This window comes from Sapajus apella, unplaced genomic scaffold (assembly GCF_009761245.1).
Source record: "Sapajus apella isolate SASKATOON/1434 unplaced genomic scaffold, GSC_monkey_1.0 scaffold170, whole genome shotgun sequence".
NCBI classification, from domain to species: Eukaryota; Metazoa; Chordata; class Mammalia; order Primates; family Cebidae; genus Sapajus; species Sapajus apella.
This window is the reverse complement of record NW_022437110.1, coordinates 924,910-949,333: the sequence shown is the minus strand read 5'-3', so window position 1 is coordinate 949,333 and position 24,424 is coordinate 924,910. Positions and strand designations below refer to the sequence as shown.

General features: G+C 53.1%; 2 long non-coding RNA genes and 1 pseudogene across 3 annotated transcripts; 1 reads left to right on the top strand and 2 right to left on the bottom strand.

The window, feature by feature from the left end:
- Window positions 1–2,533: 2,533 nt before the first annotated feature.
- Window positions 2,534–2,862, bottom strand: LOC116542568. The gene is made up of 3 exons (XR_004265269.1): window positions 2,810–2,862; window positions 2,631–2,678; window positions 2,534–2,546 (listed from the first exon to the last, which is right to left on the bottom strand). It is a non-coding gene; the product is annotated as an uncharacterized LOC116542568 (long non-coding RNA).
- Window positions 2,863–14,203: 11,341 nt separating this feature from the next.
- LOC116542567 lies at window positions 14,204–15,523 on the bottom strand. Its single transcript, XR_004265268.1, has 2 exons — window positions 15,295–15,523; window positions 14,204–14,379 (listed from the first exon to the last, which is right to left on the bottom strand). It is a non-coding gene; the product is annotated as an uncharacterized LOC116542567 (long non-coding RNA).
- Window positions 15,524–17,471: 1,948 nt separating this feature from the next.
- Window positions 17,472–18,236, top strand: LOC116542566 (annotated as a pseudogene). The gene has a single exon (XR_004265267.1). The product of XR_004265267.1 is annotated as a cell division control protein 42 homolog pseudogene (transcript).
- Window positions 18,237–24,424: the final 6,188 nt, after the last annotated feature.

Below are 24,424 nucleotides of genomic sequence, written 5' to 3'. Positions count from 1 at the left end.
TAAGACACTAATTATGTGGGAGAGTGTAGTAGAGGCCTGTGTAGATGCAAGGCAAGCAGAGTCAGCAGTGGGGGGTCTCCTGGGCCAGCCCAGCACCTGTGGGTGCTCTGGCCCTGCGGGTGGGGACAGCTCTAGGCTAACCCCAGAAGACAGTTGTTGGTGCACAGCGCCTAGGAGGTGTGGGAATGGGTGCTGTCTTCCTTTTCAGGTCATGGTGACAGTAATAAAGCCCACCTCCAGTGGAAATGGCAATGACTATTCCTGGGGACGGGTGGGGACTCCCAGATGCCACCACATGCTCATGCTGCTGGGTGGGGGAGACTGGGACAGGGCAGAGGGCAGGTGGCACCCCCTCTTTCCCCAGGTTTGTCCCTGACTGCCAGCATTTGGGGGAGGGGGTCCAGGGAGGCAGATCTGTCAGGGAGGCACAGGACATGGGCTAGCTTGGCAGGGGAAGCCACAGTGACTTCTTGCCCTGGGGAAGGAGGCTGGCCCCTGGAGGAAAGCTGTGAGCCTGGGGATGCCGTGGCCCTCCCCACCACCCTACGCCCTTGGCCTCTTGCAGGTGGGAGAAGGTACAGCGATTTCTAGAGCCTTGTGGCAGGCTGGGCTGGTCTCTGTGGTGGGCAGTGCCACTCCTCCTCTGCCCTGCTCCCTCCGGAGGCCCTGCAGGGGGTCATCAGCCCTGAGCCTTCCCCTGGAGGGAGCACAGCTGTCTTTTCCAGGCCAGCTGGGGCAGGGCCTCCGCATGTGCTATAAGCTTCAACAAAGTGCCCCCTTGGCTTGAGAAGAGCCAGGGTAACCCCCAGGCCCAGGACAGGGTTGGGACAGTGCTAGCCAAAGGGTCCCCAAGGTCAGGCTGCACTAGTGTGCAAGGGGCTCCACTCCTGGGCCAGCTCCTGCCACCTTCCCAGTCCTGACCCCAAATGCGGGTCCTTCCTTCTGGGAGGTGGTGCTGGCTCCTCCCCTACCCCTCCTGTGTCCACCCTGCCTCCTGCTGAGCCTGGCCCAGGGCCCTGTTCTGCAGGGAGGCCTTGTCATGTTCCCAGTTGGACCCATGACTCAGCCCAGGCCTTCTCAGCCCAGAGGAGGAGGCTGTTTCTATGCCAACCAGGCAGGAAAGGAGGATGGTCTGCTGCCCCTAGGGGGCGTGGGGCTTCCTGGGGCCCTTCCAGCCTGCCCAGTTCTGCCACATTGTGCTTACAACTCAGCTGACTGCTGGAGCTGTTGCCAAAGCTTTCAGTTCCACTCCTGACCAGAGTGGGACTCCTGGCACTCTCCTTGAAGGCCATCCAGCTGGCTTCCTTGGCTGGATGGTAAACTGAGGCACATTGAAGGGACCAGTACTGCCCACGGTCCCAGGGCCAGTTGGTGGCAAATCCAGGACTTCTTCCACAAACTCCAGGTACTTCAAGCTATCTGCCCACAGTGTTGGGCACAGGATCTCAACGCTGTCAGAGGCACAGTGGCAAGCTGGGGCAGCAAGGACGAGGCCAGAGGGAAGGAGAGGGTTAGACTCTGTGGAGAAGGAATCCCAGCAGGCTCCCCAGGAAGGGTGAACTCTCAGGAGCCTGCGAGTGGACAACATGAACACAGGCACCAGGCAGGGGCCAGCCCCCCACAGAGGCCCAATCACATCAGGCCAGGTGCGTGGACACCACCCTGGGGAAGCTGCCTTGCAAGTGGGAAGCAGGAGAGTCGGCAGCTTTGGCCCCTCCCTCCTGCCACCTCCCCAGCTCCTGCTCACTCCCCAACACACCTGGTCTTACCTCTTCCCAGCGTTCCTAAATGGCACTGAGTCCTTGCCAGTGTGGGGGCTCCACTCCACAGACACCCCTGGGGACCCTGACGACAAAGCTGGTGCAGGTATGACTCCAACCCCTGCCGTCCCAGCTCTCAGGCATGGATTCCAAGCCCCCAAGGCCTCTCTGCCCTAGTCTTCTGACTTCTCTCCTCCCCGCCTTAGTCAGTCCAATCTTCACTGAACACATCCCACACTGTCATCATGGTCATCATCATCACCATCACCCCGCCCCATGGAACCACAACTGTCACCTCCACCATCAGTATCACCTCCACCACCATCACCTCCACTATCACATCACCTCCACTTCCACTGCCTCTTGCACCACCATCACCTCCACCTCCACTAGCACCATCACTACCTCCTCCACCTCCACCATCGCCTCCACCTCCAGCATCATTTCCACTACATCCATCACCTCCACCTCTACCATCACCCTCACATCTACCATCACCTCCACCACCTCCTCCATCACCATCACTACCTCCTCCACCTCCGTCACCTCCACCTCCAGCACCATTACCTCCACCATCACCTCCACCTCTGCCATCATCTCCAATTCTGTCATCTCCATCATCACCTCCAACTCTACCATCACCTCCACCTCTGCCATCATCTCCACCTCCTCCACTACCTCCTCCATCACTATCACCTCCACCTCCACTACCATCATCACTATCTCCACCTCCACCATTGCCTCCACTTCCACCATTGCCCCCACTTCCACCACCATCACCTTCACCTCTATCATCACCTCCACTTCCACTACCACCATCACTATCTCCTCCACCTCCACCATTGCCTCCACTTCCACCATTGCCTCCACCTCCAGCACCATTGCCTCCACTTCCACCACTATTACCTCCACCATCACCTCTGCCTCCACTACCAGCATCACTATCTCCTCCATCTCCACCATCACCTCCACTTTCACAGCGCCTCCACCTCCAGCACTCCACTATTACCTCCATCACCTCCACCATCACTTCCACCTCCCCCCATCACCTCCACCTCCATCATCACCTCCACCTCTACCATCACCTCCACATCCACCACTCTTCCACCACCATCACCTCCACCTCCATTGCCTCCACCACAACCATCATCTCCACCTCCATCATCACCTTTACCTCCACCATCATCTCCACCTCCACCATTACCTCCACCATCACTTATACCTCCACCACCATCACCTCCACCTCTACCATCACCTCCACCTCCTCCACCATCTCCTCCATCATCTCCACCTCCACCATTGCCTTCACCATCACTTAATACCTCCACCACCATCACCTCCATCTCTTCCACCCCCACTGTAGCCTCCATCTCCGCCTCCACCAACATCACCTCCACCTCCAGCACCATTACCTCCACCATCATCACTTCCACCTCTATCTCCACCTCCACCACCACCACCACCACCTTTATGGAAGATCCCCACAGAAATTGAGCCAACTCTAGCTCGGCTTCCAGGCTGAGAAAGTAGGACTTGATTATGTTCAAGCTGAGAAGTGGTTGGAGAAAGGGGTGATATCTGCCCTCCTCACTCAGTGGAGCTTCAATATCTACACTTCCCTTTTCTGTAGCCCTCAAGTTTCAGGATTTTTATTTTTTGAGACAGGGTCTTGTGTCGACCAGGTCTGGTCTTGAACTCCTGGACTCAAGCGACCCTCCCCACTCAGCCTCCTGAGTAGCTAGGATTCTAGGCATAAGCCAAGAGGCCTGGCTAGTTCCAGGGTATTTTCTCGTTTCCCTGCACCTCCTCCCTCTCGCTTCTACCCTTCCATATACACAAGAAGTCTGCATCTCTGTGACAGTAGGTCTGTACCCTTCTGCACACACACACTGATGCCTCTGAACACAGCATAGAAGGAACGTGTCCCCTTCAAGTCCTGGGACTTCCATGGCACACAGGACCACCAGTGCCTGCCCCATCAGCCCCATCTTGTGCTTGTAACCACATCACTTCCCTTCTTTGGCCTCAGTGTTCTCGCATGTGAAATGGGAATGGCAGACAACTGTTGATGGGTGAAAAGGGTAACATCCACACTAAGTGTTGGCAGCACTGCTGCTGACAAATGTTAACACCTGCCTGCCTCCCTCTGGGGCCACTGCCAGGTCAGAAGGGAGCCAAGGGTGAGGAGCCTTTAGCACCAAGGCCATACAGAGTGCCCCCAGACTCCCTGGGTGCCAGCTGTGCTTCAGCATTGCTAATGAGTACAGTTTGTGGACCTCTGCAACTGGGCCCTGGCCTGGCTCTGTTCCCCTCCTCCAGCCAGCCTCTTGCTCCCCCTCCCCGCCCCTTCACCTCCAGCTGTTGCAGAGGGTGGTGGGGTACACCACGCAGCGAGGAGTCCAGGGACAGCAGCCTAGAGGGCTGGGCTGTTGCCGACACAGGCTGGCAGCAGCAGAAAATGCTGCCTTCAGAGCATGTGCCAGAGCCTGTGCCTGAGGCAGAGAGGGCGGCCATTCAGAGAGGTCCCAGGCCGTGGAGGACCATCCCCTGCCAGGCAGGGGTGATTGAGTGCTGAGGCGGCTGCTGTCCCAGATGTAGCCCTGGTATCAGAGGGTCAGTGGATCTGGGGAAGGGCCAGAGACTCTCCTCCCTCCGTGGAACTCTCCTCGTTTTGTTTCCACTAATTTAAGCAGAAGTCTGAGTCAAGACACCCCTTTCCTTGCCTTCTGAAGCAGACACTGGGGTTTGGTTTTGTTTCTTTATTGGCTGCAGTAGTTGGCTCTGGCTGTCATAATAATGTACCACAGACAGGGTGGCTTGAACGACACTTATTGTCTCACAGTTCTCAAGGTATCTGCAGGGTTACTTCCTCCTGAGCCCTCTCTCCTCAGCTTGCAAAGGGCGGTCTTCTCCCTGCAGCCTCATGTGGTCTTCCCTCTGTGTGTATCTTAATCTTTTTTTTTTTTAAGTTTCATTCTTGTTGCCCAGGCTGGAGTACAATGGCACAATCTCAGCTCACTGCAACCTCTGCCTCTCAGGTTCAAGCAATTCTCCTGCCTCAGCCTCCTGAGCAGCCTAGATTACAGGCATCTGCCATCATGCCCAGCTAATTTTGTATTTTTAGTAGAGACAAGGTTTCACCATGTTGGTCAGGCTGGTCTTGAACTTCCAATTTAGGTGATCCATCGGCCTTGGCCTCCCAAAAATGCTGGGATTACAGGCGTGAGCCACCACACCAGGCCCTACTCTCCTCTCCTTATAAGGATACAAATCATATTGGATTAAGGCCCACCCTAATGACCTCACTTTACCTTAATCACCTCTTTAAAGGCTCTATCTCCAAATATAGGCACGTTCTGAGGGACTGGGGGTTAGGACTTCAACGCACGAATTTGGTGGGGGACAAAATTCAGTCCATAACCCTTGATGTTTCAGAAGAGTGGAGCTGGAGGCCCAGATCCCACCCTGGGTCTGCCAGTCCTGGGCAAGCCACTGCAGTTTTTTCATCAGTAAAATTTGTTGAGGTTGCCATTTTTGCCCCACAATATCGCAGGTACACACATGGGCGGTTGGGCATAGTCAGAGGTACAGCCTCACCCACCAAGAGCACCCAGGCCTGACTCCATTGCCCAGGCCCCCCACAGTAATGCCCTTCCCTCGCTTCTCAGCTCACCCCGCATCCCCAGAGCAGACCAGAGTATGGGGCAGCTGAGGTCCCCTTCATGCTCGTTCTCCTTGGCATGAGCCGCCCCCACTGCTGTCCTGCACGCTGCTCCCCTGCAGAAGTCCACCTGCCCCACCAACAGGTCAGGAAGGAAGGTGGGGGCATCCCTGGCCCCCTCCCGCTTACCTAGGCCTGGCTCTCCAGAGACTCACACCCTCTTCTCCTCCTCCTCTCCGCGGGGCTCTTGACCCACCCCCACCTCATTTGCTGAAGGCTGCAGCTCTGAGCACCCCATCTCCTCATCTCCCATCCCACCAGCCCTCCACTCCCAGGTCTGCGGTCTGTCCCCGGTGTCCCGGGTCATCTGAGTCTGAGCTTCAGGCGTCCTCGCTCACGACACAAGCTCCTATTTTCCTGTTTGCCTAATCAAGCAGGTAATTTCTCTATACAGAAATGTCTTGAATTCATAGTTTTCCATTTCTTGACCTGGCCACCTTCCGGCCGTCTGTCTCTGCCCCCTTCTGCCTGACTCTCAACTCAACATTTGGTCACTGTTAGACTGACCCCCAGATCCTGCCTTGAGCCCTCACCTCCTTTTATGTCAAACTACTTCCCAAGACCCAACCTGGATGAACCCACACATTCCCTTCACTGCGCAGGTCACAGAAAAGGAAGGGTAAGCACTCCACACACCATTTGTAATAAATATAATTTACACAAGTAAACCCGCCCCCCAGGGAGCAATACTGGAGCAGCCTGGGTGGACTGACTGCACATGGATAACAAAGATAGATTCTGAACAAAAATAGACATGTTAAAAAAAACTGGAAAGCACTGGAGAGCGGGTGAGGCAGGCAGAAGCTGGAGAGGAGGCTGCCCTTGGAAACAAACCGTGGCAGGTAAGGTCTGTGTGTTTGTGGCAACAGGTTTGATAGACATTGCACAAGCAAGTTACACGAATGGCTGATAAACACGTGAAAAAGTGCTCGATATCATTAGTCACAGGGAAATGTAACTCAAAAACCACACTGAGGCCGGTCACGGTGGCTCGTGCCTGTCATCCCAGCCCTTTGGGAGGCCAAGACGAGGAGATCGCCTGAGGTCAGGAGTTGGAGACCAGCCTGACCAACACGGTGAAACCGTCTCTACTAAAAATACAAAAATCAGCTGGGTGAGGTGGCGGGTGCCTGTAATCGCAACTACTCAGGAGGCTGAGGAAGAAAAATTGCTTGATCCCAGGAGGTGGAGGTTGTAGTGAGCTGGGATCCTGCTGGAGCACTCCAGCCTGGGTGACAAAGCGAAACTCCGTCTCAAAAAAAAAAAAGTCCCACACTAAGGCCAGTCATGATGGGTCACGCCTACAATCCCAACACTTGGGGAGGCCCAGGTGGGAGGACTGCTTGAACACAGGAGTTCAAGACCAGCCTGGCAAACATAGTGAGACCCTGTCTCTACAAAAAGTAAAAAATTAGCTGGGTGTGGTGGTGCATACTGGTAGTCCCAGCTACTCAGGAGGCTGAAGTGGGAGACTGCTTGAGCCTGGGGGGTTCAAGGCTACAGCGAGCCATGATTGTACCACTGCACTACAGCCTGGGTGACAGAGAGAGACCCTGCCACAAAACAAAATCCCACCACAAGGTATCACTACACACCAGCTCTGAAGACTGACACCAAGCACTGTTGACATGTCAACATGCACCTGTCACCTGACCTGAGGATTCTACCCCCAGGTGTCACCCAGAAAAGAAGTGAAACCTGCGACCACAAAGGATATGTCCTCTAATGCTCCTAGGAGCCTCCTCATTACCAAAAAGCTGGAAACAACCCCCATGGCCACCCACAGGAGAAGGGACAGACCAAGTGCAGAATATTCATACAACAAGATCTTATGCATGGACGAAAGAGAAGAGCTGAGCTGGCGGTGCACAAGATGTGGATGAAGCTCCCTGAGTGGAGGGAGAGAAGCCTGGTGCAAGAGCGCCTACTGCTGAGTCCTAGCAGAGGCACCACATCCACTGCGGAAAAAGATGGGACCAGCAGCTGCCTCAAGGTAAGACCATGAGCAGGGACTGGGAGGGAGGGACACAAAGGAACTTCTGGGGTGATGGACACGCTTAGATTTTTATTGTGTGTGTGTGGGGGGCGTTACACAGGCGCAGCCATTTGTCAGAACTTAGTAAAGATTCATGCATTTCGGCTGTAATCTCAGCACTTTGGGAGGCTGAGGCGGGCAGATCACCTGAGGTCAGGAGTTTGAGACCAGCCTGGCCAACATGTCTCTACTAAAAATACAAAAATTAGCTGGGCTTGGTGATGGGCACCTGTAATCCCAGCTATTCGGGAGGCTGAAGCAGCAGAATCACTTGAACCAGGAAGGCGGAGGTTGCAGTGAGCTGAGATTGTGCCACAGCACTCCATCCTAGGCGACAGAGCAACTGTCTCAAGAAAAAAAAAAAAAAAAAGATTTGTGCATTTCAATGTATGTAGGATTTTTTTGAGACAGAGTCTCGCTCTGTCGCCCAGGTTGGAGTACTGTGGCATGATCTCGGCTCACTGCAACCTCCGCCTTCCTGGTTCAAGCAATTCTCCTGCCTCAGCCTCCCAAATAGCTGGGATAACAGGCGCCCACCACCATGCTCAGCTAATTTTTGTATTTTTAGTAGAGATGGGGTTTCACCATATCAATCATAGCTGGTCTCAAACTCCTGACCTCAGGTGATCCGCCTGCCTCAGCCTCCCAAAGTGTTCGAATTACAGGTGTGAACCACTGCACCCAGCTGAGGGAATCGTTTAAAACTTTCCTTGCCGGGCGCGGTGGCTCACGCCTGTAATCCCAGCACTTTGGGAGGCTGAGGCGGGTGGATCATGAGGTCAAGAGATCGAGACCATCCTGGTCAACATGGTGAAACCCTGTCTCTACTAAAAATACAAAAAATTAGCTGGGCATGGTGGCGCGTGCCTGTAATCCCAGCTACTCAGGAGGCTGAGGCAGGAGGATTGCCTGAACCCAGGAGGTGGAGGTTGCGGTGAGCCGAGATCGCGCCATTGCACTCCAGTCTGGGTAACAAGAGCGAAACTCCATCTCAAAAAAAAAAAAAAAAAAACAAACTTTCCTTAATAAGCGGGCATGGTGACTCACACCTGTAATCCCAGCACTTTGGGAGGCTGATGTGAGTGGATGAATCACAAGGTCAGGAGTTCGGGACCAGCCTAACCAATGTGGTGAAACCCCGTCTCTACTAAAAATACAAAAATTAGCCAAGCATGGTAGCATGTGCCTATAATCCCAGCTACTCAGAAGGCTGAGGCAGGAGAATCACTTGAACTTGGGAGGTGGAGGTTGCAGTGGGCTGAGATTGCACCACTGTACTCCAGCTTGGGAGACAGAGTGAGACTCCATCTCAAAAAAAAAAAAAAAACTTTCCTTAATAAAATGTTTATAGGAAAAAAATATAAAGATACCATCTGGGATCAGACTGGCAAAAATAAACACTTTGTGCCTTAGTTCATGGTGCTGTTATAAAATACCAGACTGGGTGGCTTAAGCAATGGAAACACGTGTCTCCAGTTCAGAAGGATGGCCTGTCCAAGATAGAGGTGCTAGCGTTTGGTGTCCGGTGGGGACAGCCTTCTTGTTGTGCCCTCACACTGCAAATCGAGCAAACTCCAGCCTCCTCCTCTTCCTGTAAGAACATCAATCCCTTCATGAGGGCTCCACCCTCATGACCCCATCTGAACCCAACAACCCCCCCGCCAAGGTCCCATCTTCAAATATCATTGCATTGGACAGTAGTTTCCTGTGAATTTTGGGGGTATGCAGACAGGCAGTCTGTAACTTTGAAACACATATTGCTGGGGGAGCTGTGGGACAACAGCACTCTCTACTACATTACTGGTAAGGTATAAATGGGCACACACCTAATTCAGAGAGAGGGCAACTTAATCACTGCTGTCCTCATTATAATTACCTAAGTGTTTTGACCCAGCAGTGGGAAGCTATCCTATAAATGTGCACATGAGCAATACGAGCTCCGTGTAAGGGTGTTTGTTAAGAGTACTGTTCAATACAGCAAAGTACTGGCAAAGGCAGGGGACCAGCTAGTATCAGAATACTCAGTCATAAAAACAAAGGCACTCTCTTGCAGCCTTTGGGGCTCGTTAGGTTTAGATGGGTCCTGAGTATTAGAGGATGAAGAACAGGGAGTATGACTGTATCCTCTCCTCCCGTGGTGTAAAGAGAAGGGAAACTGGATGCACGTGAACACAGTGTGCATCTTCACAGGTACCAAATATTTCTGGACAGATCAAAAGAAATTTGGTTGTCTATGGGGAGGCAATTCAGTGGCTGGAAAATAAGGGAGGGTAACTTTTAAACTTTCGAACCATGTTACCAATCACTAATTATCAATTCAATGGATTCGATTAACATTCAAAACCTCTTCCTTTTTCCCTTATCTCCTTCCACTTTTCTGCTCTTTCCAGTAAGAGTTCTCACATGACTGGCCACTTCAGTGTACTTTCTTTCTTTCCTTTTTTCCTAAGTATTGTTTTAAGCTTTATCCTCTGTCATTAAAAAAAGACACTGAGAACTCCCTGTGGCCTGTGTTCCCTGCCTACCCTGTACCTCCATCCCTACTCCCTTTCCCCTGCCTTCAAGGAACCACTATTATTAGTTTCTTGCGTATTCTCCAATGTTTCTTTTTGCAACTATCAGCAAATATTTTCCCCCATTACCACCCAAAAAGCATACCATGTATGCTGTTCTGCACCTTGCTTTTTTCACTTAAAAATAGATTGTAGGCTGGGCGAGGTGGCTCACGCCTGTAATCCCAATACTTTGGGAGGCTGAGGCAGGTAGATCACCTGAGGTTAGGAGTTCGAGACCAGCCTGGCCAACATGGTGAAACCCTGTCTCTACTAAAATACAAAATGTAGCCAGGCAGGGTGGCAGGTGCCTGTAATCCCAGCTACTCGGGAGGCTGAGACAGAATTGCTTGAAGCTGGAACGCAAAGGTTGCAGTGAGCTGAGATGGTGCCACTGCACTCCAGCCTGGGCGACAGAGTGAGACTGTCTCAAAAAAAAAAATAGATTATAGAGATCTTTCTGTATCGATACATAGGAACTTTTTTTTCTTTTATTTTTGAGACGGAGTCCCACTCTGTCACTTAGGCTGGAGTGCTATAGTGCGGTATCAGCTCACTACAACCTACACCTCCCAGGTTCACACGATTCTTCTGCCTCAACCTTCTAAATAGCTGGGACTACAGGCACCCACCACCACACCCGGCTAACTTTTGTATTTTTAGTAGAGACGGGGTTTCACTACTTTGGCCAGGCTTGTCTCTAACCGCTGAACTCCTGATCTGCCTGCCTAGGCCTCCCAAAGTGCTAGGATTACAGGCGTCAGGCACCGCACCAGGCCAGAAACTTCTTTGACCCTTTTATTCCCAAACAGCTTCATTGTATTTCATGGTGCGGCGGCACCATCATCCATTTAACTGTCTCTTGGCGATGAGCACCTGCTGTTTCCAAACTGTTGCCATTATAAACAACGCTGGAGCCAATAACCCAGAACATGCATCCAGGGGCACACAAGCAGGAATTCAGGCATAAACTCCCAGGAGCGTGTCCATGGGCAAAAGCACTGGCGATTCCCTCAGAGGGTGCCAAGTTCCTTCCACAGCGTATGCACCACCTCCACTTCCCTGGCACCCATTTCTCTCAACCTTGCCATGCTATCAAACTTGGATTTTTCAAAATCTGATAGGTAAGAAATGGTATCTCACCATCATTTAATGTGCACTTCTCTTATTCTGAATGGGATTCAGCACTTTGTGCCCACGTTCATGGGTCATTTGTATTTCATTTGCGCGGATCTTTGCTCATGTCCTTTACCATGTTCCTGCTGAGTTCGTCCACTCCAATGTTGCAGAATTCGCCCATTTTTTCCTAGCACTTTTGTGACTTTCACTTTTGTTATTTTTGGTCTTTTCAGTCCGTAGCGGTACAGGGTCAAACCGTATCATATCCGAATGGGCCACGCCACTTACTACCCCTGCTGACTGGGGAGCAAGTCTCACATCTAAGTTCCCTCACGTGTGGAGGTGTGTCCCTTCCCTTGCCGTGTCTGCATTCGTCAGCAGCCACGCTACGCGGCTGGACCAAATGGAGCATCATAACGGGTTTTATTCTATCCTATTTTACGTTTTTTGAGACAGAGTCTCGCTCCTCCCGTCCACCCGCCGGCGCTCCTCGAGCTGTCTCCTCCGGGAGCGGCAGCGCCGCAGGAAACCTGGTCTTCCCCCTCTGCGGTCACGGCCATCTCTCGCGAGCCCCCCTAGAATCCGGCCCGCGCAACTCCCACGCCACAGCCCGGGCCGCCTCTCTCTCCGGCCTCGCCTCCCAAGGCCCCATCCCTGTGCCGGCGCCTGCTGGTGCCGGCGCGCGGGCCACTCGCCCCGCTCTTCAGGGCGGGCGCCGGCTCCCCGGCCTCCCCGCCTCCCCGCCGTGGCCTGCGCCCCTTTACTTCCTTTCTCTAGAGGGGTCGGCAGTGGGCTGCTTCTCCCACCCGCCTTCTCCGAGCTGATGCCGAAGCCGTATGGACGCGACGAAGGCGGCCTGCCGCGGAGTAGCCAGACGCGCCCCTTGACCGCCCGACTGAGGACCCGGCGGGCGGGACCCGACGGCAGCGCCTGCGCACCCGCTCTCTGCGCTCGCCGGTCACGTGGGGCCGCGAGTGCCGCCGCTCCCGGAAGTGCCCCCCGGAAGCGCGAGCAGCGTGGGCGCCGGGTTCCGCCGGGGCCGGGCTCTTGCGCAGGCGTCCTGGGGGGATGCTCGCGTGCCGACTTCCGCGTAGTCGCCTTCCTCTCCCAAAGAGCGGGCCGCGAGGATGGGCGACGCCAGAGGTTTCCTAGCCTGTGTGTCGCGAGGCTGTGCTTTACTTGGAGCGATACGCGCACTCGGCGGGGATCCCGAGGCCCGCGCGAGCCTCCCTGCCAGTGTGTGGCGCCGTTACTGACGCTGAGGCGTGAACACGGAGCCGGCCCAGAGGGGCTGTTGTCCCGGACGCCGAGTCCACCCAGCGTGGCCGCCGGGCCGGGCAGAGGGGACCTGCAGGGAGCCGCGGGCCGCGTCCCTCCCGGAGGTCTGCGAGCTTCTTGAGGCCTCACGCCCCGTTTGAGTCCCCCTGCTGCCCTGTGGCGCTGCTCCTCCATCCCTGCGGCGGCCGTCGGCCGCGTCCCCTACGCCTTGCTCACGTCTTGGTGCCAGGGCCAGGGCGTGCCCCTGCCCGATCCTCGGCATTGCCCAAGGGAGTTTGCACTGCCCCCGTGCCGGGCCTCTGTGGAGAGGAGCCGTCCACCTGCCTGACAGGGCCCAGCTTTAGAATGACCTTGGTTTTGTCTGCTGGGTGGACTGACCCTGGCCCTCAGCCCAGGCGTGGGCTGGGCAGTAGGGTGAGGCGAGCAGGGGCATGATGCCCAGGTGGAACGTGAATTTCTCTCCAGGGTGGCAGAAGATGGTTTAGAGGCAGCAGTGGGATTGGGGAGAACCCTGACCCCGTCTCAAAACGTCAGGACACGCCAGATCTAGGGGAAAAATATCACAGGGCTGAGAGAGTTTGGTTTGGTGCAAATCTGGGAATCCCTCAACACTTCCACTTCCCTCATCCTGCTAACAGTTAACAACTTCCTACAGGCTGACACCTCAGGAATAAGCTCCTTCACCTGCGTTCTCTCTGTTTATTCTTTCCTCCAGTCCTTCATATATACATATATATATATATATATATATATATATATATTTTTTTTTTTTTATAAAGATGGGGTTTCACCATGTTGGTCAGGCTGGTCTTGAACTCCCGACCTCAGGTGATTCTCCCGCCTTGGCCTCCAAAGTGTTTGGATTACAGGCGTGAGCCACCACGCCCGGCCTTTTTTTTTTTTTTTTTTTTTTTTTTTTTTTTGAGACAGAGTCTTGCTCTGTCGCCAGGTGCCAAGCTGGAGTGCAGTGGCATGATCCTGGCTCACCAAAAACTCTGCCTCCTGGGTTTAAGCGATTCTCCTGCCTTAGCCTCCCTAGTAGCTGGGATTACAGGCGCCTGCCACCACACCCGACTAATTTTTATATTTTTAGTAGAGACTGGGTTTCACCATTTCGGCCAAGCTGGTATCAAACTCCTGACCTCAAGTGATCCACCCACCTCAGCCTCCCAAAGTGCTGGGATCACAGGCTTTTTTCCTTTGGAGATGTAGTTTCACTCTGTTGCCCAAACTGGAGTGCAGTGATGTGATCTCAGCTCGCTGCAACCTCCACCTCCTGGGTTGCAGTGATTCGCATGTCTCAGCCTCCAACTACACCTGGCTAATTTTTGTATTTTTAGTAGAGATGGGATTTCGCCATGTTGGCCAAACTGGTCTCAAACTCCTGGCCTCAAGTGATCCGCCCAACTCAGCCTCCCAAAGTGCTGGGATTATAGGCATGAGCTGCCATGCCCAGCCTCCTCCAATTCTTTATAAAAAGCAAGTTTAATCATATCATTCATTTGCTTAAAACCTAGGCCAGGTGTGGCTCATCTGTATAATCCCAGCACTTTGGGAGGCTGAGGCAGGAGGATCACTTGAATGCAGGAGTTGGAGACCAGACAGGTGGGCAACATAGTGAGCCCCCATCTCTAAAAAATAAATAAAAACTTTGTTAACTATAGGATAGATATGTAGATGGATAATGTATCAGTTAGAAGCACTTTTGGCTTCACAGCAGAAACTCCAACAAGTGTGGTGATTTGAACCAATAGGGATTTATTTTTCTCCCATAACAGGAATCCTGGAGGTAGATGTGGCTGGCATTACTTCAGCAGCCCAGTGGTATCAGGGCCAGCACTTCTGCAGTTCTGTGACTTTCCCTCATGGTCACAAGAGGATTGCCACAGCTCCAGACATCACACCATGTTCTAGCTGTAAGAACGGGGAAATGATAGTTACAGAGATGTTTGTGTCTTTTATCATGAAAACAAAACTCTCAGAGGCTCCCGAGTCAGATTCTACCTACATCTCACTGGCCAGAAGCAAGTCGTGCCCAGTGCTGCTGTGAAGCTTGGAGAAGTTGGCACTAAGCATTCCCAGTGTCTGTAGTGAACAGGAGTCGGGGAGACAAGCTTGGAGTTAATTGTGGCGATGGATATCCGTCATTGGAGCCACCCACCATCTTTTGAATATCTTCTCTGCATTTCGATAGTTCTCTCAAGGGGAATTCTGTCATTCCCACTTAGAACTCAGGATTTCCTTGGTCTGCCCCTCTTTGCCACTAGGGGAGATGAGGCTGAGGCTGCCATGCCGGGGCACCCGGGGCTGACTGGTGGGGTAACCGTTTTGCTAAATATGGTCCTGGCAAACCAGACAACACATTTCTGGAGTTCACACTGGTTGTGTCAGCTTCCTGCTACGGCAGAACCACAGCAGCTCTGGGGCTCAGACCAGTTCTGGCAGGGATCTTGCCATTGTTCCCAGAAAGCCCGATCTGTGGGCCATCCTACAACTCTTCAGAAATCTCATTTCTACTTAAACCAGCCAGAGTGGATTCAATTATTTGTACTTGTTATGAATCGAATTATTTCCCCAAAAAAGCTGTGGTGAAGTCCTAACCCCCGGTACCTGTGAGTATGGCCTTATTTAGGAATGTAATTGATTACAGATATAATCAAGTTAAGATGAGGTTGTATGGGTGGGCCCTAATCCAATATGGCCACTGTTCTTATAAGAAGAGGGAAATTTGGACACAGATACATGAGGAAGGCCATGTGCATTAGAGTTCTCCAGATACACAGAACCAATACATTTATGACAGAAGAGTTACTATAGGAGCTGACTCACGTGATTGTGGAGGCTGAGCAGTCCCATGATCTGTTGATCTGTTGCCTGCATGCTGAAGAAACAAGACAGCCATGGTGTCATTAGTCTGAGTCCAAGGCCCGAGGGGAGGAGAAGATGGCTGTCCCAGCTCAAACAGAAGCAAATTCTTCTTCTACATTTTTGTCCTTTTCAGGTCCTCACATTGGACAGTGCTCACCCACACTGCTGAGGGTGAGTCTTCTTTAATCAGTCTACTATACTAATTCAGGGCCGGGCGCGGTGGCTCACGCCTGTCATCCCAGCACTTTGGGAGGCCGAGGCGGGTGGATCACGAGGTCAAGAGATCGAGACCATTCTGGTCAACACGGTGAAACCCCGTCTCTACTAAAAATACAAAACATTAGCTGGGCATGGTGGCGCGTGCCTGTAATCCCAGCTACTGAGGAGGTTGAGGCAGGAGAATTGCCTGAACCCAGGAGGCGGAGGTTGCGGTGAGCCGAGACCGCGCCATTGCACTCCAGCCTGGGTAACAAGAGCGAAACTCCGTCACAAAAAACAAACAAACAAACAAAAAAAAACTAATTCAAGTGCCAGCTTCTTCTAGAAACGCACTCACAGACACACCTAGAAACCATATTTACCAGCTATGTGGGGATCCCCTTCCCAGTCAAGTTGACATAAAATTAACCATCGATCATGTGACAACTGAGGCAGAGCTCGAAGTGCTGCAGCTTCAAGCCAAGGAAGGTAGGACTATGGCCACACCAGAAGCTAGGAGAGCAGTGAGGGAAGGTCCCCCCAGCCTTCTGAGGGAGCACAGCCCTGCGACACCTTGCTGTCCGGCCTCTAGAGCTGTGCAAATATATTTTTGCCATTTGCAGCACTCAATTTGTGGTCCTATGTGGTGGAACCCCAGCTCAGCCCCCATCACAGTGTTTGGGCAAGTGGGAGGGAGCAGGGCAGACAAGCAACCCGATTCCACAGTTGGGTTTTGCTTAATGATGCGATCCCCATATTCTAAAGAGAGACCCGACCAAGGGCCCAGGCTTCTACCCCTGGGCTTTCAAGAAAGTGACAGAAGCTACCCAGCTTAGCCGGGCACAGTGGCTCGCACCTGTAATCTCAGCACTTTGGGAGGCCCAGCAGGATGTTTGAGACCAGCCTTGCCAACGTGGTAAAACCCCATCTCAACCAAAAATAATACAAAAATCAGTTGGGTATGGAGGCACACACCTATAATTCCAGCTACTCAGGAGGCTGAGGCGGGAAAATCCCTCGAACCCAGGAGGCAGAGGTTGTAGTGAGCCAAGATTGCATCACTGCACTCCAGCCGGGCGACTGAGTGAGACTGTCTCAGAAAAAAAAAAAAAAAAAAAAAAAAAAAAAAAGCTACACAGCTCCGGCAGCCTCACGTCACACCCTTCCCTGTACTGGCTGCAGGCGGGGATTCAGAGCCCACAGTCTGACAGGCACAATGCAGTAATTCCCACCACTGTCACCCCTGAAGCCGTGAGGGTGTGCATTTGAAATGCTTGCAGGTGAGGACTCCAGCATCTCACTCCCTAGCTGGGAACCCCCAAACTACATTCCCTCCAGACAGCCCTGCTGTGCCCCTGGGAGCAGAGCGATTCTCAGTGGGCTGGGCTCATCGTCCCTGAAGGTAGCCTGTCCAGTTGAAAGTGGAGATGATGCCCACCACCCTGGGTATTTCCAAATGTGGGAGCCCGTGAGAAGCAGGCACCAAACTGGTAAGGAGGTAGGCAGGGTGGCAGGCCTTGCGTGAGAATGCCCTGGGTGGGGCCTGCAGGATCTGGAGCTCCCTCCTGCGAGGTACAGGCAAGGGTCAGGGAACAGACCAGGGGCCAAGGTGTCCAGAGACCAGCCATGTGAGGGAGCTGCCCCTACCCCATGCCCGAGCATGATGGGAGAAACCAGGGTTCCTGCCCTCAGCAGATTCACCGTGAGGCTGGCGAGGTTTGAGAGTCAGGGCCCCTCACCTTCATGGGCCTTTCTCAGGGCCCTGCGAAGGACCCCAGAAATGTACTTGCAGAGTCATGTGACTTAGAGAATTTACATATCTTAAATAAATAAGTATCTCTCCACATCTCTCTCCATATCATCTATCTACAGCCTGCCAGGGCTGCCCAAACAAAACACTATAGCCTGGGCAGCTTAAACAATTGAAATTATTGAGCCGAGGAGACCCCGCGCAGTGCTGCCAACGCCCCGGTGGAGAAGCTGAGGTTAACATCAGATTTGAAATATTTATAGTGGATACAAAACTATTTCAGCAATGCAGACAATTAAGTGTGTTGTTGTGGGCGATGGTGCTGTTGGTAAAACATGTCTCCTGATATCCTACACAACAAACAAATTTCCATCAGAATATGTACCGACTGTTTTTGACAACTATGCAGTCACAGTTATGATTGGTGGAGAACCATATACTCTTGGACTTTTTGATACTGCAGGGCAAGAGGATTATGACAGATTACGACCGCTGAGTTATCCACAAACAGATGTATTTCTAGTCTGTTTTTCAGTGGTTTCTCCATCTTCATTTGAAAATGTGAAAGAAAAGTGGGTGCCTGAGATAACTCACCACTGTCCAAAGACTCCTTTCTTGCTTGTTGGGACCCAAATTGATCTCAGAGATGACCCCTCTACTATTGAGAAACTTACCAAGAACAAACAGAAGCTTATCACTCCAGAGACTGCTGAAAAGCTGGCCCGTGACCTGAAGGCTGTCAAGTATGTGGAGTGTTCTGCACTCACACAGAAAGGCCTAAAGAATGTATTTGACGAAGCAATACTGGCTGCCCTGGAGCCTCCAGAACCGAAGAAGAGCCGCAGGTGTGTGCTGCTATGAACATCTCTTCAGAGCCCTTTCTGCACAGCTGGTGTCAGCATCATACTAAAAGCAATGTTTAAATCAAACTAAAGATTAAAAATTAAAATTCGTTAAAAAAAAAAAAAAAATAAAAATTATTATTATTATTTTTTTTTTTTTTTTTGAGACAGAGTTTCGCTCTTGTTACCCAGGCTGGAGTGCAATGGCGCGATCTCGGCTCACCGCAACCTCCGCCTCCTGGGTTCAGGCAATTCTCCTGCCTCAGCCTCCTGAGTAGCTGGGATTACAGGCACGCGCCACCATGCCCAGCTAATTTTTTGTAGTTTTAGTAGAGACGGGGTCTCACCATGTTGACCAGGATGGTCTCGATCTCTTGACCTCATGATCCACCTGCCTCGGCCTCCCAAAGTGCTGGGATTATAGGCGTGAGCCACCGCGCCCGGCCTTGAAATTATTTTATTTTGAGACAGGGTCTTACTCTGTTGCCCAGGCTGGAATGCAGTCATGCGACCTCAGCTCACTGCAACCCTCACCTCCTGGGTTCAGGCGGTTCTCCCACCTTACCGGCTCCAGTAGGTGGGACTACAGCTACCGTGCTTGGCTAGTTTTTGTGTTTTTTGGTAGAAACAGTGTTTCACCATGTTGGCCAGGCTGGTCTCGAACTCCTGACCTCATGTGATCTACCTGCCTCAGCCTCCCAAAGTTCTGGGATTATAGGCGTGAGCCACCAAGGCTGGCCAACAATGGAAATTTATTTCTCACAGTTCTGGCCACCAGAAGTCTGAAATGGGATGTCAGCAGGGTTGGATTCTCCAGAGGCCATCTTCTCCCTGTGTCTTCAAGTGGTCTTCCCTGTGTATGTCCTAATCTCCTCTATGAGGGCACCCATCAGATGGGATCAGGGAGCTCATACTCTAGTGACCTTATTGAAACTTGATTACCTCTGAAAAGACCCCATCTCGAAATACAGTCACATTCTGAGGGACAGGGGTTAGGACTTCAACATATGAATTGGTGGGGACAGGGACACAATTTAGCCAAAAGCAAACAAATAAATAAAACATTTCTATATTAAAATATACACTGTGTGTGTGTAAGAGTGTGTGTGTGTGTGTGTGTGTGTGTGTCCTTGTACCTTAAGGAGGAGCTTACAAAATCTGCCTGTTGAATTCTGCAAACCTTCGTGTGCCTCTGCCCGGATCCCAGCAGAGCGAGGACCCCGTGGGCGCTGCAGGGCAGGTGTGGCTCCAGAGGCAGCGCCTGAGCAGGGAGGGGTGTCGAGCAAGGCCCCAGTGGCCTCCCGCCTTTCAGTCTCCTGCCAGCAGCTCCACCGGCCACTTCCTGCAGGAGCTGGTGGGAAGGGTGTGATATCCCGGGCAGAGCACAGCACTGGGCGGCCAACGGAGGATCACGGCACAGCCCACCTTTGCACTTCGCATCCTGTCCTCCGTGACTGCCCTTCACTGAGAGAAAGAATTTCTCACCTCAAACGGGAGAAACCAGGGCGGCACTTCCCACGGAAATCGGAACTGTGTTTGAACCACTACTAATCCTTCCTTAGAGGTCTCGGGAAAGGAGAGGACCACAGGAAATGGTAAACTAACCTGCAATACGCTGAGTGCAGAAATAGATGCTCCCCTGCGGCTGGCCCACTCCTCTTCCCTGCACCACGGAGGCTCCCCTGGAGACGTGTCAGAACCCCAGCCTGACGTCCGAGCTCTGCCCGCTGCCTACCACAAACAGCCACTACTTGAGCCTGACGTGTGCATGCAGCAGTGTCGTCCACCGGGGAAGGAGACCCCGGGGAGAGGCCTGCCATCTGAGAAGCAGGCTTAGGCCTGTGTGGGCAGGAATTCTGGGACTTCCAGCAACCTAGAGGGAAGGGGCTAGGTGCTGAGGGGACGTGTCCCTTGAGCTGGAGGAGGCCAGCACAAGGCACTCTACCGCATGGGCCTCAGGACAGAGGCTGAGCTCCTGGGTCAGCGCAGTGCTGGCCACTGCTCTCCACACCGCAGGAGCAGTCAGGGGCCCGCATGGGTGAGCACAGCTCCTGTGTCTGTGTGCTATGGCTGCTGTAAGGAGGTGCCACCAGCGGGGCGTGAACAGCAGCAGCGTGTGGTCCTACAGTTCTGGCGGCTCCAGCTATCAATGGGGCTGGTTCCTTCTGGGGCAGCGGCAGGGAAGCTGGCCTCTCCTCCACCCTCTAGGGGTTTGCTGGCCATCTTTGCTATTCCTTGGCTGGTGGAGGCAGCACCCCAATCTCTGCCCAAATCTTCACATGGCGTTCTTCCAGGGAGCTGTGTCTTTATAAGGACACAGTCACACGGGAATAGGGGCCTGCACTCCCGGGATGACTCATCCTAACTTAATGAATCACATCTGCAATGACCCTATTTCCAAACAAGGCCCCATTCTGAGGTCCTGGGGGTTAGGCCTTCGACATATGAATTTGGGGGGGACACCAACCCACAACAGCTTCAGTCTCCCTACACGTCCCATGCACTGCCCCCTCTGCTACACCTAGGCTGGGGTCTCTACCAGACACCTCGACCCGAGACCTCACTCAGGCCAGCTCTGGGTCTCATGGTTCTGTCTGTGGGAGCTGCCCTAATTTTCCACTGAGCTTTCTAAGGGGATGTGAGAATATTAAGTGGTGCCCCAGAATCCCTGGGTTTTGACATAGTGCTTCCTCCCCACCTCCTGAGGCAGCATTCCCACCTTCCTGCAGAGATCTCTCCAAAGAGATTCCTCCTCAGAGATCCCTGGCCAGCGTAGCTCCCTTGTCCAGTGGTCAGCTCTGCAGCAAGAGGCCCCCCATGGCAGGAGGGCGTCTCTGCTCCTGAGTGGGGGAAGCAGACCCACATTCCCCTGAGGACCGGCCGGCAGGACTGCCACTCCTGTGACCCCACCGTACCAGAATGGGAAAGAAAAATCCTTCAGTAGCTGATCAGCCATCACAGCTACTCTGCGGAAGGACTGTGGGGGTGAGGCAAGGCCGTGAGTGGCGTCCGTCCGTCCACAGAAGGCCTCTCACAGGCGTGGCTACCTCCACTTCTGCATGCTGGCGGTGGGGAAACAGCCTCCTTGGTCGGTCCCGGGTTAGGAGTCTGTTCTGCCTCCCACAAGCCTGCGCCTCAGCGTTCAGGGGTGCAGTCTCCCCAGTGGAGCCATTCCATCAGTCTGCCCGGCTGCCTGCTTCTGGGCGAAGGGCACGCAGTGAGACCAGCGGAACTGATGCACATAAGCTTCTCACCACGCTGGGTTTCCTCCGAAACGAGGCCCTGGATTGCAAGTGTCATTTGTGGAATCCCAAGGCAGTGAAGGGGGCCAAGGGTAGCATGCTGGTGGGAGGACCCTGAGAGGACCCATCCCTGCAAGGACTGGCTCTTGACGGAAGGCAGGTGGTGTGCTCTGCCTGCTTCCTGGAGGGAACCCACGGGGGGTTCCATATCGGGGCTCAGACACCGTCCTTGCTGTTGGAAAGATGGGCGCCCAGCTGTCCACGCTGCTGGAAGGGTCTGGTGGGGGTAAACAGGCCACAGAGCCGGTGTGGCCACCATGCCTGTGGCCTCGGCCACTTTGTGCAAGGACAGCAGAGGCGTGGCAAGACTGTGACGTGTCTGTCCACAGAAGGCCTCTCTGGTTTTGAGCCCCTCCTCTGCAGGGGATGCTTCCTGCATTTTCATGGATTACAAATGTCTTCAGCCCCTGCCCTTTCAAGCAGCTCCTTAGCTTCCCTCCCCTGTTCACAGAGCCCTCTCCTGCCTGTGAACTAGGCCTAATCAACATCAATCTGTCCTCTGGGCCCTCCCTTTCCTCCAGATGAGGTGCTGCTGGACGTCTGACCCCCCCTGAGATGGCCCCTCCCTGTCTTCCAGGCCATCCCTGTGCAGCAGTCTGTGTAGGGGCTGTGGCACCAGTTCACCACACAGGCCCCCGCAGGTGAACCGGTTTAGTGTCTGCTTTCTCTTCTGTGAATGAGCCGGGCGCAGCCCTGCAAGGCCAGGGCAAGCATCTGCTCCAGCGAATCCTGGCGAATGCCTCCGGGCGCTGCTCGGCCCAGTCTCATATGCGCTGGCTCTATCTCATGGCAGGAAGGCCGCTGTGCATGTGTCATTTGATATTTGTATGTTGAACACCACCAGTTCATGGTGGGCCACTCACGGAGTCCCTTGATGTTCCCTGATCAGGTCTTCAGGGCCGAGTAACCAAGCCAGGAGGGGCTTCTCAATGGAGAGCGGTTTTTGGCAGATGAGTGCACTAGCTTATTCAGTGTTTTTCAGGGTCTTCATCATGAATCTCCTGAGAGGGCACCGAGGGCCCATGCAGAATCCACGTCTCTTTTCTTTTCTTGTATTTAGACAGGGTCTCACTCTGTCGCCCAGGCAGGAGCGTGAACTCGGCTCACTGCAGCGTCTGCCTCCTGGGCTCCAGGGATCCTCCAACCTCAGTCATTTTCCCCTTGTAGGGACCCTTGTGCTGACATTGGCCCCAACTGAGTCCTCCAGGGTCCTCTTCATTACAAGGGCTTTAATCACACTGAACACCCTTTCTGCCAAGTAAGCAATGCATTCACAGGGCCCAGGGAGTAGGCCATGGGCCTCTTTGGGGGCCATGATTTAGCTACCACCGGATGGAAGAAGGAGCACCACCCCTGTGACTTTCATGTCTTTAATGGTGACCCTGGGCCAATGAAGGGAGTTCCTTAGAACTTCCGCTGGAGTGATTGACTTTTAGTTTTTTCCCCTTTGCCTGCGAAATTTAAACATTAACTGTTAAATTTCCTGTATGGAGAGCGATGGGAGGGGGGCATGGCACTGAGAAATTCTTGCCCTTTAAAACTACGCCCCCTTGTAAACCTGGAAAGAGAACACATTCCCTCAATGTTAATTTCAGTTCCCTCAGGGATCTATTTCTTTGGCAAAATGTATAATTCTGGTGGAGCTGGGGTGCAGTTTCAGGGTGTTCTGCTTGGCCTTTCCTAGCTTAACTCTCATTCCGTCAATCACCGAGCCAATACAGAAGCCATGCCAGTGCCAAATGTCTACTCGAAATACATTTGGAAGCTGGGGAAACAACCACAGACAAGCCACAGGCCTGCGGGGTCTGCTATGGGGCGGACTTGGACCATCCCATGAGCTCTTTGGCCTCCATAGTCCTCTACTCTGCCCGTGGTGGCACCTCAAGTCCCCAGGAAGAGTATCAAGTTACAGTCAGCATGCAGTAATCCCTGAAGACCTGGCCATGCTCTTCTCCCAGTTCCCAGCTACCCCTGTGGTCTCACAGGGACCCAGCGGCTCTTCCACTGAAGGAGTTTTGGCTCTGTGGACTGCCTGAGGTTTAGGAACTGGGTGAGGGTCTTGCATTCTCTGGATGGGAGCTGGAGTCAGGGTTCTGCTGCAGCTAACTAACCACATGGGCTGTTAGAGCCACTCCCAGCTGCTCAATCACAAGGCTGAATCAAGTCTTCTGCCAGAGCAGTGGCTCATGCCTGTAATCCCAGCACTTTGGGAGGCCGAGGAGGGCAGATCATGAGGTCAGGAGATCGAGACCTTTCTGGGGAACACAGTGAAACGCCATCTCTACTAAACATACAATTAGCCGGGTGTGGTGGCGGGCGCCTGTAATCCCAGCTCATCGGGAGGCTGAGGCAGGAGAATCACTGGAATCCGGGAGGTGGAAGTTGCAGTGAGCCGAGATCATGCCACTGCACTCCAGCCTGGGTGACAGAGTGAGACTCTGTCTCAAAAAAAAAAAAAAAAAAAAAAAAAGTCAAGTCCTCCATGAGTGCACCCCTAGGAACAAATCTGTCTTGACCCAATCTCATGTTTACTTTCCTTGGTCCAATCCTTTTAGAATCTATTCTCACTGATATAATGAACCTGTAGGTTCTGACCAATATAAATTAACAAGTTCTTCCTCCCTGAGAAGATTTTGCAAGTCTCCCTGGGCTATGCTGGGATTTAACCCTTGCTAGTGATCTGGAGACAATAGTGACAGTGGTGGGTCTGAGGGAGTGCCCACCCGTCGCTGACGATGGTCTGAATGCCTGTGGTGTTACTGCATGTCATGTTATCCATGTCCCACTGCCCCTTAGGGAGGACACTGGGCTTCCACCAGATGTGTGAAAACACAATGCCCAGGTCCCATTTGGAAGATCTGTTTCCTAAGCGTGTTCCTTTCACCCAGTGCGAGGTCCATCAGTGGCAGCGTCCATCAGGGGTTGTCAGGAAGCACTACCCACCCCAGACAGTTCAAATGCAGAGGCTTTACAGAAAGGATGACTTATGGAGGTGTGGG